The following is a 15,266-nucleotide window of genomic DNA, read 5'->3' on the forward strand; positions in this document are numbered from 1 at the left end:
ACTTTTGGTTTTCTAAATATGACCCAAGTTGTAATACATCAGAATTCTGCTTTAACAGAGTTACAGAAATAACATAATACATTTGGACCTTGATGTCCTTTTTTCTAAGATATCGGGTCACATTATCAAATTTGAGCTGATTAGCAGCCCTGTAACAAATCGTGAGATGTGGGGGTTCTCCCTCCACGCTGCATTCTCAAATGTAGTGATTTTCCGTTTCTCAAAGCTGAAAAAATGCCAGTAAAGAGGAGCCTAGAGAAAAGAATGCTATAGCTGAAAAACAGAGACGTCTATCACTCACTCATACCACTCGGCCTATTTTCTCCGCATTTAACAGGGTCTTACATAGTGTATAGGATGCATTGGAATGCAAAAAAAAGAATGAAAGGAAGCCTCTTCCTTGCAGCGGGGGACCCTAAAAGGATACACGCATAAACTAAAGTGGAGGGTAAACCCCTTTACTCCATCTCCATCACATGCACAAAGACATGCATGCACAGACACACACTCAGACACACACACACATGCAAAAAAAAAAGTCCTACTCTCGCTCACGCTGTCTCTCACAATATACACACATATATTAACCTCTCTTTCTTCCTCTCTCTTTTTTGCCCCTCCCCTATTTCACACACACGAAGAAACACAGACCTAGGCACACACACACACACACACACACACATACATACAATGTCATGCACAAAAACACACACACACAAACATCCCCCCCAATTGAAATGGTGCCTCTACACCAAGGCAAGAGGAGAAAATAGTGGGTGGAATTAAAAGTGCTGAGTGAAAGAGAGAGGAGGAATGGGGGGAAGAAACAGCAACAACAATACAAACTGGGAAAGGAAGTGAGGTTGAAAAGAGGGAGACGTGTCTGAAAAGAGAGAACAAGCTTAGGGGATGGGAAGAGCATGAAGGATGAGAAAAGGCAGCAAAGATGAGGCTGAAAATAGAAAATGTTTTTATTCCTCCTTTTGATGCGAGCAGTTTGATTCTCTTGTGTGCATGCATCAGTGGGGTGAATGTGTGCGTCATTGCATTATAGCTTTCTGTTGACTGCAAGAGTTCTTGTTGTCTCTGCTGCTGTCTTGCTAATTCACTGTGGTTTTGGCTATGATGAGAATAACATAATTGTTTCAATCACGTCTTCTCCAGCTGGACAGCCAGTATTTGGTGTGCATTTTGTCCACGTGTAACACAGGTGAACGCCTCTGCTTAAAAATGTTGCATGCTTAATTGAAAAGAAAACACTTCCTGAAACATGCCTGCAAAACAATGACCAAACTATCATTCAGTCTCTCTAATTAATTCTTGAATGTTGGTTTTATTACATTTCGATCAAGATCTTTAAATTGTTTTATGGATTGACACAAACTTGCTTACGTCCACACCACTCTTTATCTTGTATGTACGTATAAAAGTGATGCATTACTGAAGAGGTTTGCCCGTGGGCCGGGACGCTTTGTGAGGCCTTGTGAAAGGCTCCTGAAAGGAGCCACCAGTCCATGCCCGGCGGATTTAGGGGAGTGAGTTTAGGGGGTCAGCATGGTCACCCAGGGGATAAATGCCTCCCATTGTCTGTTCTAAGGAGATGCTCTCAGTAGGGAGTCTATAAAGCCCCAGTGGCAACACTAACACCCAGAGCTCTGGGGCTCCCCAGGGGAACACCCCAGGACCCCCACCCAGGGATGGGCTCGCAGTCTGTGGGGGAGAGAAACAGCTGAGGGGACCCCCATATGTCTGGTAGTCTGCTAGGTTCGTCATCAGCCTGGGAGTTATGACAGGGTTGGGTTCGTTGGGTTTCTCGTACAGTACAGTACCACAGATTTGCGCTCCTCCTGTTGACGTGCAACAATATGAACAGGTCAACAAATAGGTACATGAGATTGTAACCACTCTGAGCATCATGGAAAATCTCCTGAACACCCCCAAAACAGAAAACGAAACAGAATGAAGCCTTTGTTTGTGGTAAATTGGCACAAGCTTGTCTTTCCTTGAGTGGGAGTGGAAACAAGAGGTTTAGGTAAGCATATGGGTGTGTGTGCATGTTTGGTGGTGTTCATGTCTATATATCTATAGATATATAGATATATATAGAGAGAGATATATAGATATATATCTGTGTGTGTGTGTGTGTGTGTGTGTGTGTCAGGATGTGTGTTATGTGATTATGTATATGTGGTGTGAGTGTGCAGGAAGCGGAGGGGGCTGCGTCTCATGGGGTCTTTTGTGGAATGTCTCTGCTCGCCCCGTCTCAGAGCCATGAGATGGGCAAACATGAAATCAAAGTGGAAAAGACCCACAAAGGGGTGGAAGGAGGATGACTAGAGTCTGGATGGGGGTAGGAGGAGGGAGGGAGGGAAGGGGTGGCCTGTCCCTGCACCCCAGACCCCAGAAAGCACCAGGCCCCACAGTTCCATGAAAAGAGCCCTTATGAGGACCTGGCTGTTCTGCTTGCATTGGATTAAGACCCCAAACCCACAGGCTGCCAGCACAGTGTATCTATGTCCTGTTTTATCACTCTCTCCCAGCACAAGCGTCACGTGCACATTATTTTTCTCAAGCGTGATGACACATTATTGATACATGTATAGCACTTCTAGTTCTAATTCTTAAAGCTGCTATAATCAATACTTTTATATTAACAACAGATCTAATGACTATGTGTGATGTTACAACGGTCGCTCACACTGAATTATCATCTGGCCCTGCAGTTCCCCTCAGCTCTATGGTGCTTTATAGCATCTTTCAGCAATACTTTACTGTTTTGGTTCACTCTCACCACTCTCATCAGTGTCTTTTCCAGCGTGGGTAACCTGTAAACAGATGTATAAGTTGCTTTTCTTCTGTTGCTCTCCCCAGTGGTCAATACATGTGTCATTTTGATTGGAACTCTGGGATCTGTATTATCAAAATGCACTCGCCATTACCACCAGTAACCACACGTGTAGCCAGATAAACCTATGCTAAAATCTTAAGGATTATAACTTTCAATACACTTTTAAATTCATACACATGGATCATTATTTTTGATATTTAAAAAAAAGTCCAGGAATCTATCTGTTTATATTTTAAATGTTAAAATACTGGTGAAAATCTGATTGTAGTTTAACCATTTATTGTCTTTTTTCAAATTACACTGAGGCACTCTGGAGCATTATTATTGGAGCAGCTTATTTACATTTGCTCCCTACTCTTCTTTTCAGTTTCTTTTACTGGAAGCATTTTCTGAGCTGTCCTTCTCACAGGTGCACCCAGTTTAACGTAACCTGCAGTGAACAGTGTCCTTTGAATGACTGTAGACTAAAACTAGTTTAAACTGATCTGCTCCAGAAATCCGAGCATATTTGGGTAAAAATCTGTAAAATTTGCCACAAATCGTTTAAAATGTTAAACTTATAGGATGTCCACATTTCTAGGCTACACGTGAATATCCTCACACCCAAAGTAATTTCCATGTAATTGACATGTCTGTTCTGTGAACTAAATTATTACAGATCTGACATGCAGAGAAAGAGAAATCTACTAAAAGGGGCCATGTACTGGGTATCTTAGCAATTATACTGCAAAATGTGTATCACCTCGCTGAAAGGGCTTTTGTGGTTTCCGCCCGCAGGCCATTGTTCTTTAGTCTGGTTCACCGTCAGAGAATTGCAAATGTCTAAATGTCATCTTCATTTAGCATGCCTCTGAATAATACACACTACAGTATGCATATATTTAACTTGTTTTCAGCTTCTTAAGGCCGCTTCTAAGACTTCACTTGCACAATACACTGCACCCCGTTTCTTTCTCACACACACATACTGTACACACACACAGTCCCTGAACGTCTTCGAATAAAGGGATGTCATGCTCCAAATAGGATCTCCCATTCTTCCAGAGGTAATGATGTATAGCTCATAATGGGAGCAGCTAGCGTAGAGTGGCTGTATTTGGGGAGATTGATGCCATAGGTAATTGGACAGTTATGAGCAAGAAAGAGAGAAACAGCATGAGAGAGAGAGAGAAAGCAAAGGAATAATTTATGGATTGCAAAGAAAAGAAAAAAATACTTCCACCTGGAAATTGTCCATGTTTTTTCTAAGAAAATGTTGTTTGGATGTTGTGTGCAAACAGCATATGAATGACTATAACTAGCCCAGGTGCTTATTTGCCCTCACGTATGTGCATCTGGGTTCCTGTGTTCTCTCTTTTTGTGCCCGTATGTGTGTTAAGGACTGGGGGCGGATGTCGCAAAATCTTTGTAGCTTTGTAGCTTTCTCTGTGTAACCAGAGCTGGGACCCTCATCTCAAAGGGGTGTCTGCTGGGGATTGGGAGGTGCGAGGCGAGGTGCATGTCTGCTCCCTAAATCTTCCATCCCGTAACTACTATGAAATAATCCTCTGGCAGGTCGTTTGTGGCAGGGAGGAGGAGTGCAACCGAATCTTCCTTTGTTCAACACAACCTTTACCACATCAACCATCTGACATCCTCTGTGTTAACAGTTCTGTGTGTAAGTGTGTTTCTGGGTGTCTCCGTTTGTGTCTCTGTGAGTGTCTTGAGCACAGTATAACAGAGTGAGTATTTTATGGAAAGAAATTTAGAGAAATGCAAGCCTGCATATTAAGTTATATTTATTAATGCAGGAAATCTAAAATCATCAAAGCTTCAATCAATCAAAAAAGCTTATCATTGCTTATTGATCACAAATACATGTTTATCATTGAATGCTCCACGACGCAGAGAAAGATAGTGAAAGTATCTTGGAGCAGCGGTCTATGAGGTAGCGAATCGGCTTTTCGTTACAGGAGTGTAGCACTGTCTGGGTGCTTAGAGGGTATAAAAGATTGTAGTCTTTTTAGTCTGAAGTTTTAGAATGCAAACTTAATCTAGGATTGGTACAGAAGCCTTAAAAGAATAGTTTGACACTTTGGGGAATACGCTTTGCTTGCAAACTTAGATGAAGAAATTGATTCCACTACCATATCTCTCTGTTAAATCTTCAGTTTCATCCAGGAAACTGTTAGCTTAGCTTAGCATAAAGACTGGAAGCACAGGGAAACAGCTAGCCTGACTCTGTTCAAAGGTAAAAAAAAAAATCTGCCCACCAACACCTCTAAAGCTCACTAATTAACATCTTATATGTCATTTGTTTAAAACTTACAAAAACCAAAGTGTAAAAACGACAAGTTGTGGTTTTTCACAGGGGGTTATATTTCTTGGCTGGGTGCAATGCCTTCCTGGAGTCTCCACTGGTTGTCTGTAACCTCATAAAGATGACAAAACTCCATGCGGCACAGTTGCATACAAAGTCAATGGAAAGACACATGGACTGATGCAGGATTGCTATAAGCAATGCAAAGTAAGATAAAGACACATCCGTGTGAGTTTAAACTTTTTCAGCCTAAGCAAAACTTTGTTTCTCCTCAAGCTGTAGGAATCTACTTCATGAATGTACAAAGCCACAAGGAAAAAGGAAAGTGTTCTAAAGAAAAATACAAAAAAAGAGCTGGAGTTCCTTCTGTCTAGTCAGGCCAGATTACAGTATATGTTGCTAGCTGGTTAACAGCTACAGCTAACATCCATACCATGCTATGTACAGTTGGTAGGCTACATTGGCTGTTTGTGACTTCAGACTAAAAAGACTACAATCTTTTATACCCTCTAAGCACCCAGACAGTGTTACACTCCTGTAACGAAAAGCCGATTCACTACCTCATAGACTGTTGCTCCAAGAAACTTTTCACTATGTATTTATTTACCACAATGGCCAAATTTGCACAAATAAAGTGAGGCAAAAATATGTTTAATTTTAGGTCTGAACTCACCTTTACACTAAGCATGTGAAAAGAAAAAGAAAAGAAAAAGACAAACCATGCAGGTATATGATGTTGACAAGGACCCAGACTACAACTAGCAGTGCCAACACCACCCTGCCTCCACTAGCTGTGGACACATTTTCCTTTCGGACACCCCATTAGGTCACCAACGTGAGGTCACCTCTGTTTACTGTCCCCCTCCAACCAGCCAAATCAGCCCAACCAAAGTGTATGAGTGCGCGTCTGTACATGTGTGCGTATGTGTACATGTACAGTATGTGTGCCAATTAGTATCCCCCTCCAGACTGATTACCTGTTTATCCTGCTGTAGAGAAAAAAGGGTCATGCTGCCCTTAGAAAAAACTACCTGTGTGTGTGTGTGTGTGTGTGTGTGTGTGTGTGTGTGTGTGTGTGTGTGTGTGTGTGTGTGTGCGTGCGTCCACTCACACACGCACATGTGCCTGCGTGTGTTTATTCTGCTAGGCCTGTGATGTCAGCACTGTCTGGCGACAGGCTGATTAATGTCTGAATGTTTTCCAGCTATTTACCCCAGAGCTTGCACATTGGGCACACGCACACGCACACACACACACACACACACACACACTCTCTCTCTCTCTCTCTCTCTCTCTCTCTCTCTCTCTCTCTCTCTCTCTCTCTCTCTCTCTCTCTCTCTCTCTCTCTCTCTCTCTCTTAGGGAACAGAGAGAGAAGGCTAGAAAGAAAAGAAGAATGGATGAGAAATAGAGAAACGTAAGGAATAAAGATGATGAGTTCAAGAAAATAAAAGATAGTAGGATAGACTGAGACAAACAACACGTAATAGAAAAAGAGAAACTAACGGATAACTAAGAAAAAAGACGGTAGGAGGATGTGGGAAAGCATCTTCTTTTATTAAGATGGACATTGCAATCATACTGACTTCCTCTGACTTGATGACTAATCTAATGTCCAAAGAACCATTGATAGTGGGCCTGTCCGGAGTCGTTAGCCAGACAACAGAGCGACGCCAGCAGTGTGGCTGCTTGTAATAGGACCATCTGACTCGTGTAATAAGGGGGGCCTTGTGATGACAGGATTTCTGAGCAATTATTAATGGACTCTCCAGGCCCTACTCAATGTCTTTGGTACTAAAAACTCTCTTGAACGCTTCTTTCTCACATGTCATGTTCTCTCATTCACACCCTTACGATTATTTCCCTCCCTCATTCTTCTCCTCGTCCCTCTCTTCCTCACTGTCTGTCTTCCTGTCTTCTTCTTCCATCCTTCCCCGCTACTCAGAGATTAATTCCTGGCTTGCTCCGGAGAGAGGTTCATTATCGAGATTGTTGGAGGATCTCACGGTTCTCGACAGCCGCGCAGATGAGATGGTCGTGCTAAAGGTCTCCTTACCGCTCCTTAGGAGGAACAGGTTAAGGGAGTTTTGCTCTGCAAAAGACATCATTATGACTAAGTGATCACGCTGTCACGGTGGCAGGGAGAGCAGGCGGGAGCAGGATAGAGGTGGTGGTGTAGAGAGGGAGGACATTTGTTTTGCAATTAGCCAGGAGCCAGCTCTCAACTCCTCCAGTGTAGTCTGGAGTTAATTAGCAGAGCTTATCAGGCCTTGTTCATCCGCAGAGATGAACAGACAGCAGCTCCAATCTTACCGTACTCTGACGTAGTCTGGAGATCGAATGTATTAGATTTTTATTAGAAATGGTTGCACCCACCCTACATCAAATAAGTATATCGTAGAGTAAAGCGTTTAAGGAGAATGGTGCCAGAGTACCATTTTGTTGACTGCCTAGTATGAGCTATGGCTTTTATCTCACATAAACATTTGATCTCTACCCATATACATGTATGGTTGAATGGATCTAAAATGGGGGTGGAATAAACAGACATATCATTAATAAGGGTCTCTCTTTTGTTCTCTTTTCTCTCCATCTCTGCCTCCCTTCCTTCTTCCTTTTCTCGGCTGCCATATTAACACACACCGATTGTGTCTCCTTGGACTTAGACATCACAGCCACACCAAATCTCCTGGAAGCACGAGGCAAGGGGGGAAGAATTTGGCTTAGCTGAGAGACGGCATGGATATCGGGCCCCTGCAGAATCCCCTCCTCCCGTCTCTATTTCTCTCTCTCTCTCTCGCTAACTTTTCATTCTGTGCCGTGGAAGATTTACTGTAATCTTGCAGATCAAAGGCGAGCATCGCAATCCTATTCCCCTAATCCAGTTTGATGGTGACTTTTGCACATGTAATAACACTGGCAAAAAGAGAGATCGCTTTTAAGCCAAGTTTTTTTTTTCTACCCCTCTGTTGTCACAGTAATAATCATATTTATGAAAACAGAGTCAAAGCCAGAGCTATTTTAGTCCCTGATTACATATTACATTAATAATCATGTCAAAATTGCTATTTTTCACAGCAACATATCTGCTAGTCCATACAGCAGGGATGCTGGTGACGATATCTGCTCTGCATTTTCATTCGATTTAAAGTCTTAAACTAGGTCTTTATTACCATCACATTATTTTTTCAGTAATTTCTGACCACTAATGTTTTTTCCCCCCAAGATGTTTATCTATGAATATCAAAATGTCTCTCTATTGCCAGTCAGTAAATGGATTTACCACATATTAACATCAAAACATCTGGTTATTCTTAGACTGAACAAGACATTTCCAAACTGGGGTCCAGTGAACCCTAAGGGTTCTTGCAAGGGTTTAATCAAATCCCTTTGATATTATATCTGACAGCCCAGTCATATTTTAACAGCCCTGTAAGATGTAACTTATTTGATTTGGCTAAATAGGAAACAATTAGCACTGACATCCTCTTGAGGCATTTTCTGGTTCCTCTCCCCCTGTGATTACTCCTCTACCCAATGAAATCCCTTTGAAGGGGTAGATGGCAGGACGACTCAGGAAAGAGTTACCTTATTAATCCTATAATTTCTGCCACACAAAGGTAAAAAGCAGAGAGGAAAATATTACCCAGAAGATGCTGATTTCTCTCTATATCCCTCTCAGTTCTTCTAAATTGTTGATGGTCTAACTCTTGTGTTTTATAGTGCTTAAACATGTCATCATTCTAGCTTTCCTGGCTGGATCATTATCCCTTATTTCCCTCCTCTTTTTGGCATCATACCACCTCTTGCCTTCAGCATGTTTATTTTTGTATCTAGGCACACTTTTAATGCAGCTCTGCTCTATTATCCACTTCTCCGTATCGCTCTTTAGCCCATATGTGTTTTCACTGTCTGTTCTAATCTACTCAATTTTATTATCTCCATCCAACTTTCTCTTACCTCTCTGCCTCTGTATTTGCATATCCATTATTCTCTCTCCAACTCAGTGTCTTTCTCTCTATAGCCCTCCGTACCTTAACCAGGCTGTGGCAGCTCTGTAGCGGTCTTGCTTTGCATTCATCATTCATGCTTTCAGTGGTCTTTACTGACAGTGTGACAAACAAAACTGCACTTCTTCAAATCTTCAAATATGGATTGTTCTCATCTGTTTCTTATGCACTCAAACCGCGATTGTTTACATTCACTGCTACAACTGGGGCCTATCTCACACCATGTTGATGTTTTACCAACCGCTCTGCTTGCTTCGTTTCCCGAAAGGGTTAAAGCACATACAGAACATATTTTCTTCAATTTGAATGCAGTTGCAGAAAACTTCAAGGGTATAATTTGTTTATTTTGCCTTTTCATCTCAGTGGATAATTTTGCAGAGTAATCATTGTCTCTTTGAACAGATAGAAAACACACACAGTCCTTATTTTCACACAGAAATGAAAAGCAGCCCAATTGCACATGCAGGATTAATGTGGAAAACTGTAGTTGTGCTGCTTCAAATTCAAAATGTTTCTTCGGTTTCTGTTTCTTCTATTTTCATTCATTCAGTTAAAACTTTGATGGATCCATTGGTGAAATACATACTGCTGGAATAATACACTTTCTGTAATATACTCAGCCTTTAATCCTTTGTCATGAGAAGTGGTTGCTGACTGAAGCTTGGGGGAGTTTCTGCTTTCAAATGGAGAAACCTGTGGAGTAGATAGCCCCTAGTGGTGGCTTCGGTTATAACACATTCATAAATTTGACCCAGACCCTTTCTTTTACTCAAATAGTAGTACCTTTTTTTAAAAAATTATTTATAGGCCTCATGAAGGGAAACATTCAACAATACCAGTGCAGCATGTTTAAAAAAGGAGAAATATGAGAATGACATAAGGAATATAACTCTAACTGTCTTCAATCAAGACATGTAGACTCACAGATATTAAATTCCAGACCTGTTTAGTTCATGTCACATTATCACATTTTTGTTTTTGTTTTAAAGATCTTAAAGTTCACAAAAAATCTCTACAAACACAGTTTGTGTTCAGTTCTTCAACTGCCAAGTGTTTTATTTATAAAGAATTTGGTTTATACAAATGAAGAAAGAGAGATATCCTTAAATTGTATGTTTGATACTGTTTAATAATATACAGTATACAGTATTGTTGCATGCAAAGTTTAAAAATGGGATCTGTGCTCAGGCTGATCAACATATGATGTATTACCAATAAAACTGTTTTCCGTCCTCTGTCAGAAAGTCTTTTCAGTCATTCAGGTTTATAATCAGGTTTATTCTAAGCCTCTCTGAGAGTGTTCAGTGAAACAGTATGTTTACTGAGAAATCTGGTTTATTGTTTCTCATTTCTGTTTTGTTTTGATGTCACTTCACAGTTTATGTAGCATTTCACCCTCAGTTTATTTTCTTTGGTGTGATGTTGAGATTATGTTCTCTTTCAAAGGCTGCCAAGTGGAGAAAGAAGTAAAAGCAGATTTGATGGCTCATGAGCAGTTGCCAGCGCTTATCAAAGCGGGAAGATGGCGAGATGGATGGATAGATGGATGGACGTATAAGATGGATGAGTTGATGGGATGGACGTGTGTGGGGGTGGGGATGATCATCGGGCATGTTTGGGTAAAATTAGGGCGTGCTCCTCCTGTGTATGTGGCAACAGAGGCAGAGGCATGGATGTATGGGTGCTCATGCATGTTTGTATGTGTGCGTGGGTGTAAGTGTGTGTGCCTCTGTGTGTTGCAGAGGTCCTGTCAGTGAACAGCAATGATTAATGGGCTTCTGCCACATGAAGGAGCCACAGACTAAACCCCACAGCCTTAACTGGAGCATAGCATACCTCACCTCTTCCGCCTCCTTTCCTCCTCCTCCTTTCCTCATCCCTCCTCCTCGCCATGGGCTTGTTTTCACACCTGCTTGCTGCTCTCAAAGCTAGGGAAGTGTTTTTTCTTTTTGAAAGCTGTGCATCTGCAGCATGGCAAAACTGGGCGGTACCACGGAGAATTGACCGTTAATGGAAGCGGAAGAAAAGGAAGCTTGGAAGTGCAACGGAGCAAAGTGTTCAAATGTTTATGTTTGACACAACAAATTAAAATGTGAGCTAATCGATGATTGATGAGCTCTTGTATTCCCAAAACACTGACCATCACAATGTCACTATTGCATGTTTTGGGTGGAGTTTGGAGGAGGGCAAGGGTGTTTTAAAGGGTTTTAATGTGGCCTCAGAGCTCCAGGTGTCCCACAGTTGGAAGGCCTTTGGGGTCAGTGTTTTGGATGACTGCGGATGTACTGATGCTGCAGTGCCATTTGGTTTCAGTTACTCTAGCTGGTCAACGGCAGTGTGTGGCAGGTGCCACATATGCCAGAGGAGGGGGAAGATGACGACGGGTGGCCTGAGTCACTTTTGGGGCAGACGCACTGGCACTGTAAGGTGAAAACGTGTGTGTCTGGATGTCTGTGTGCTCACTGGACACATGTGATTGATGAACATTTGGTTGAACGTAGACAGGCATGGCAGAGTGTGACAGATTAACACTGTAGACCCCTTTCTCTCAGTATTGTGTGCGCGCGCACACACACACGCACGCACGCACGCACGCACGCACACACACACATACACAATGTGGAAAGTCATGCCAGAGGGGCACCTGTCTTTTCTGTTTCACCAAGGCAGCTCTGATGATGTGTCAGCTGCTGCTATTAATTTATATACAGTCTAATCAGGAAGCAGTGAGACAGCAGTTCATGTTCACCCCGGGCTTGGGCCAGATGAGGGCCAACCGACTGAATCATCATATGGACCCTGTGCACAAGGATTCATTAGCCAGATGTTAACCAACATGGAGCAGAGGCACAATGGCTCTCACCCGACTGTACTTGAGGGATATTAAATCCTCACATCTGTCTTCAGAAATGCCACTCAGGTACACACAGTTTAAGTTTCTCTATATAATAGGTGTGTTTGGAGTTGCTTTTATTTTGGTCAGTAATTTAAGCGTTTTTGCCTTGCACAATTATCACTCTGTATTAAGTTCAATTCCATAATTTGCTGTAACTGTTATTTTACTGCCTTACATTTAAGTCAATGGGCAATTGACCAAACACACATGTAAAACACATACTTTATGTATTTCAGTAGTGTTTTTTCCAGTTGCCAACAACATCCTCAATGATGCTAAATGTCCTTTTGTTCAAAATGTAATCATCCCATCATGCTCTGCTCTTCATCTGTGACCAGAGATGTGCATACAAAGGACAAAGATTTTTTTTATATTTCTATGGGTCTTCTTACGTGTCAGCAGTGTATTCAGATTTAACAAGCTACCCATCCTTGATCTCTTCCAATCTGCTGAGATTTTTCTTTTCAATTGCCTATAATACTGCATTTTACAAGTTATTATCATTGTTATTTTGCACAAGCAGATTAAATTCATTAAACAATCCACTTTAGAACGGACATACCATAAAAGAGCCAAGTTAAGGTCATAGGAGGGACATGGTCAGTGTTATGCAGCTCAGGCATGTTTGTGTTCATTTGTCTGAAGGATGCTAGATCCTATGTTTTCCTGTGATAAAGGTTCAAGACCTTCAGAAGCTTAAAATCTTATGCTCACACAGAAATTGGAAAAGAACACAAATTGCCATGATTGTCTTTGATAGACTATTCATGGGCATAAATTTTAAAGCATTAAATGTTTCAATTAGATGTTTATTTAGAATTTTGTCTTCATCTTTACTTTATTCTTGATTTTATTACTTTATTTGTTACTTTATTTTTATTTAATTTCACTACCATGTTCCTTGCCTCTAGTCTACTTTGTAATGCTATAAACAGTATCCACATATGAGCTATAAACTTTGGGAATCTCATTCCCAGACAGCTCGACACAAGAAAAACCTGGCAGCCTCACAGATGTGGATTGACAGCTAATTTCAATAATCTGAATGTGCTGCCCAGAGTTAAAACCAAACAGCATAAGTCTCAATACGAATTACTTTCCCTACCGACCTTTGACTTAACTTTTGAACTCCACTGTGAATCCAGTCCTTTGTCTGAATGTGTGTGTGCTTGTTTATAGTTTCCACATACGTGTGTCCACATTTCCCCGTTTCTCTGCACGTTTCTATAACTGCTTGTCAGTATCCCTCCCTCCAGTTCAGAGTGTTGAGGCCCGGCTTTGTGAGCACAGCTGATAAGGACACACAGAAGGGAAAGGACTTCAGCTCCTTGCACGCACGCAAACAGATTCTCTCCTTCGTATCCACTTAGTTAAGTTTCTGTATTGAATCAGCTTCTGCATAACTGATGTTATTGGTTGGTAGTGTGGAAGTCAGCCTATGCAAAATGTGTCCAACAGGGCAAATGAAAGTCGACAGCGGCAGATCTTCTCCCCTCTTAGCCTACAAATGGAGAGGGATTTAAATTTCAGAGAAGATGCTGAAAAGAAACCTCAAAGGCAAGCTAAGATAGATGATATAGGGAAAGAGGACTATTACGTGATGTCACAGTAAAATTTCACACATAATTTAACCCAAGCAGGTTACATTATGGTAACCAAAGTTCACCAACACAACACATGCGCTCTTCTACGGATATGGCGTCCATCTCTACTCCACACTCACACTTATAGAAAATGAGCTCATGGGTTGGAGCTCCACTGGCACACTGTACATGCCATTCCTATCCTCTGATGGAGTGAGCTTTTTTGAGGGTGGGTGGGCTCATAATCACTGTGCTCCTCTGCCTGCTTGTTATCCACTCTCACCGCTACCACTGACAAGCACAATCCCACCTGGGGTCTGCCAGTCCTGAGGCATTAGAGAGAAAGAAGGAGCAGTTTGGGCAAAATGCTTGACACGAAAAGAGATAAACAGCAAGGGGAGAGAAATAAAGACTGGCCAGGAACTTTTGAGGTAATGGGTAGTGAGAGAGAGGAAAGGGGATGAGAATTTAATTTGGAGATACAAGCGTCATATGGCTATTCCTGGGTAGTGACAGTGAACAGCGATGGTTGCCTGCAGGCTGGGCCTCTCTTATCTCCAGTGCAGTGTACTCTCCAGTGATAATGACCTCTCATTACAGAGCTGTAGCCCTGGGGAGACTTTGGATAAGTTACCAGCTCTAGTCACCACATCTCAGAAGGCTATCCCTTTATCCCTCATCACACAGTGGGAAAGTGGGCGATGAGAGGTCCATTCCCATTCGTACACACATATTTGCTTGCTTACGCACAGATATTCACAATTGGACATGAGTGCACATGGGCAACCGAAACAGGAACAGACACTCCACCAAGACAAATATTAACACAGACACAAAAACACACAAACATGCATGCATTTTTATTGGACGCCTGAGTGTCTGGTGCAGAGCAGCCAGGAACAGCTGTGTGTCGAGTCCAGCCCGAGTCCTCTCCAAGTATCAGCAGAGAGACAGACAGTGCCCCCTGCTTAGCCCCATAATCTGGCATAACGCCTTTACTGTAACTCTAGCTCTCATGTACAGTGATGGACACACAGCCAATTCCCATCCAGTCCCATCCTCTGCTCCCTCCCATCTGGCAAGAACTTCCACCTTACTAATAGTTAACACATTTCATTCATACCAAATACCATAATTCCTCCCATAGACGAATGTATCTGCAATGTGACTGAACCCTTGCACCACCTGCTGACAGGGACTAAAGGCACCTGTTGTCATATCCATAAGATTGGCATTGGCAATGACACACACACACACAGAAAGTTCCTAATATCAAGTACAGATCAGCACAAGAGGAGGTAATGCTTTTTAAAAGATCTTCATGCGCACACAGAAAATAATATACACTACAATATATGACACTGAAGGTTCAATAAGCATAATCCAAATATGTAAAACAGATGTCTTCGGTGCTAAACAAATGCATGTTTATCGAGATGATGTGTGCATGTGCTTTGAAACCTTGCTCAGTCCTCAAATGGAAAAGGTTGTCTCCTGGTCAGCAGTTATCAATTTCAGAAATGTGAGCCCGATGCCCAGTGTTTTTCCAGGCAGCATCCGCAGAACCGCACCTGTCCCACGCAGCAAGCAACATCAGCGTAAGCAAAGGACATATTCAAGCATAAACACCA

The 15,266-nt window shown here is 42.1% G+C and overlaps 1 long non-coding RNA gene across 1 annotated transcript in view; it reads left to right on the top strand.

Annotated features, from left to right (window-relative positions):
* The window catches only part of LOC122867888, a 99,557-nt gene that overhangs the window by 80,128 nt on the left and 4,163 nt on the right, over nt 1-15,266 (top strand). The window contains exon 2 of the long non-coding RNA XR_006376015.1: nt 10,603-15,233. This is a non-coding gene — a long non-coding RNA (uncharacterized LOC122867888). The remainder of the gene's footprint in view (nt 1-10,602; nt 15,234-15,266) is intronic.

This window comes from Siniperca chuatsi, linkage group LG20 (assembly GCF_020085105.1).
Source record: "Siniperca chuatsi isolate FFG_IHB_CAS linkage group LG20, ASM2008510v1, whole genome shotgun sequence".
NCBI classification, from domain to species: Eukaryota; Metazoa; Chordata; class Actinopteri; order Centrarchiformes; family Sinipercidae; genus Siniperca; species Siniperca chuatsi.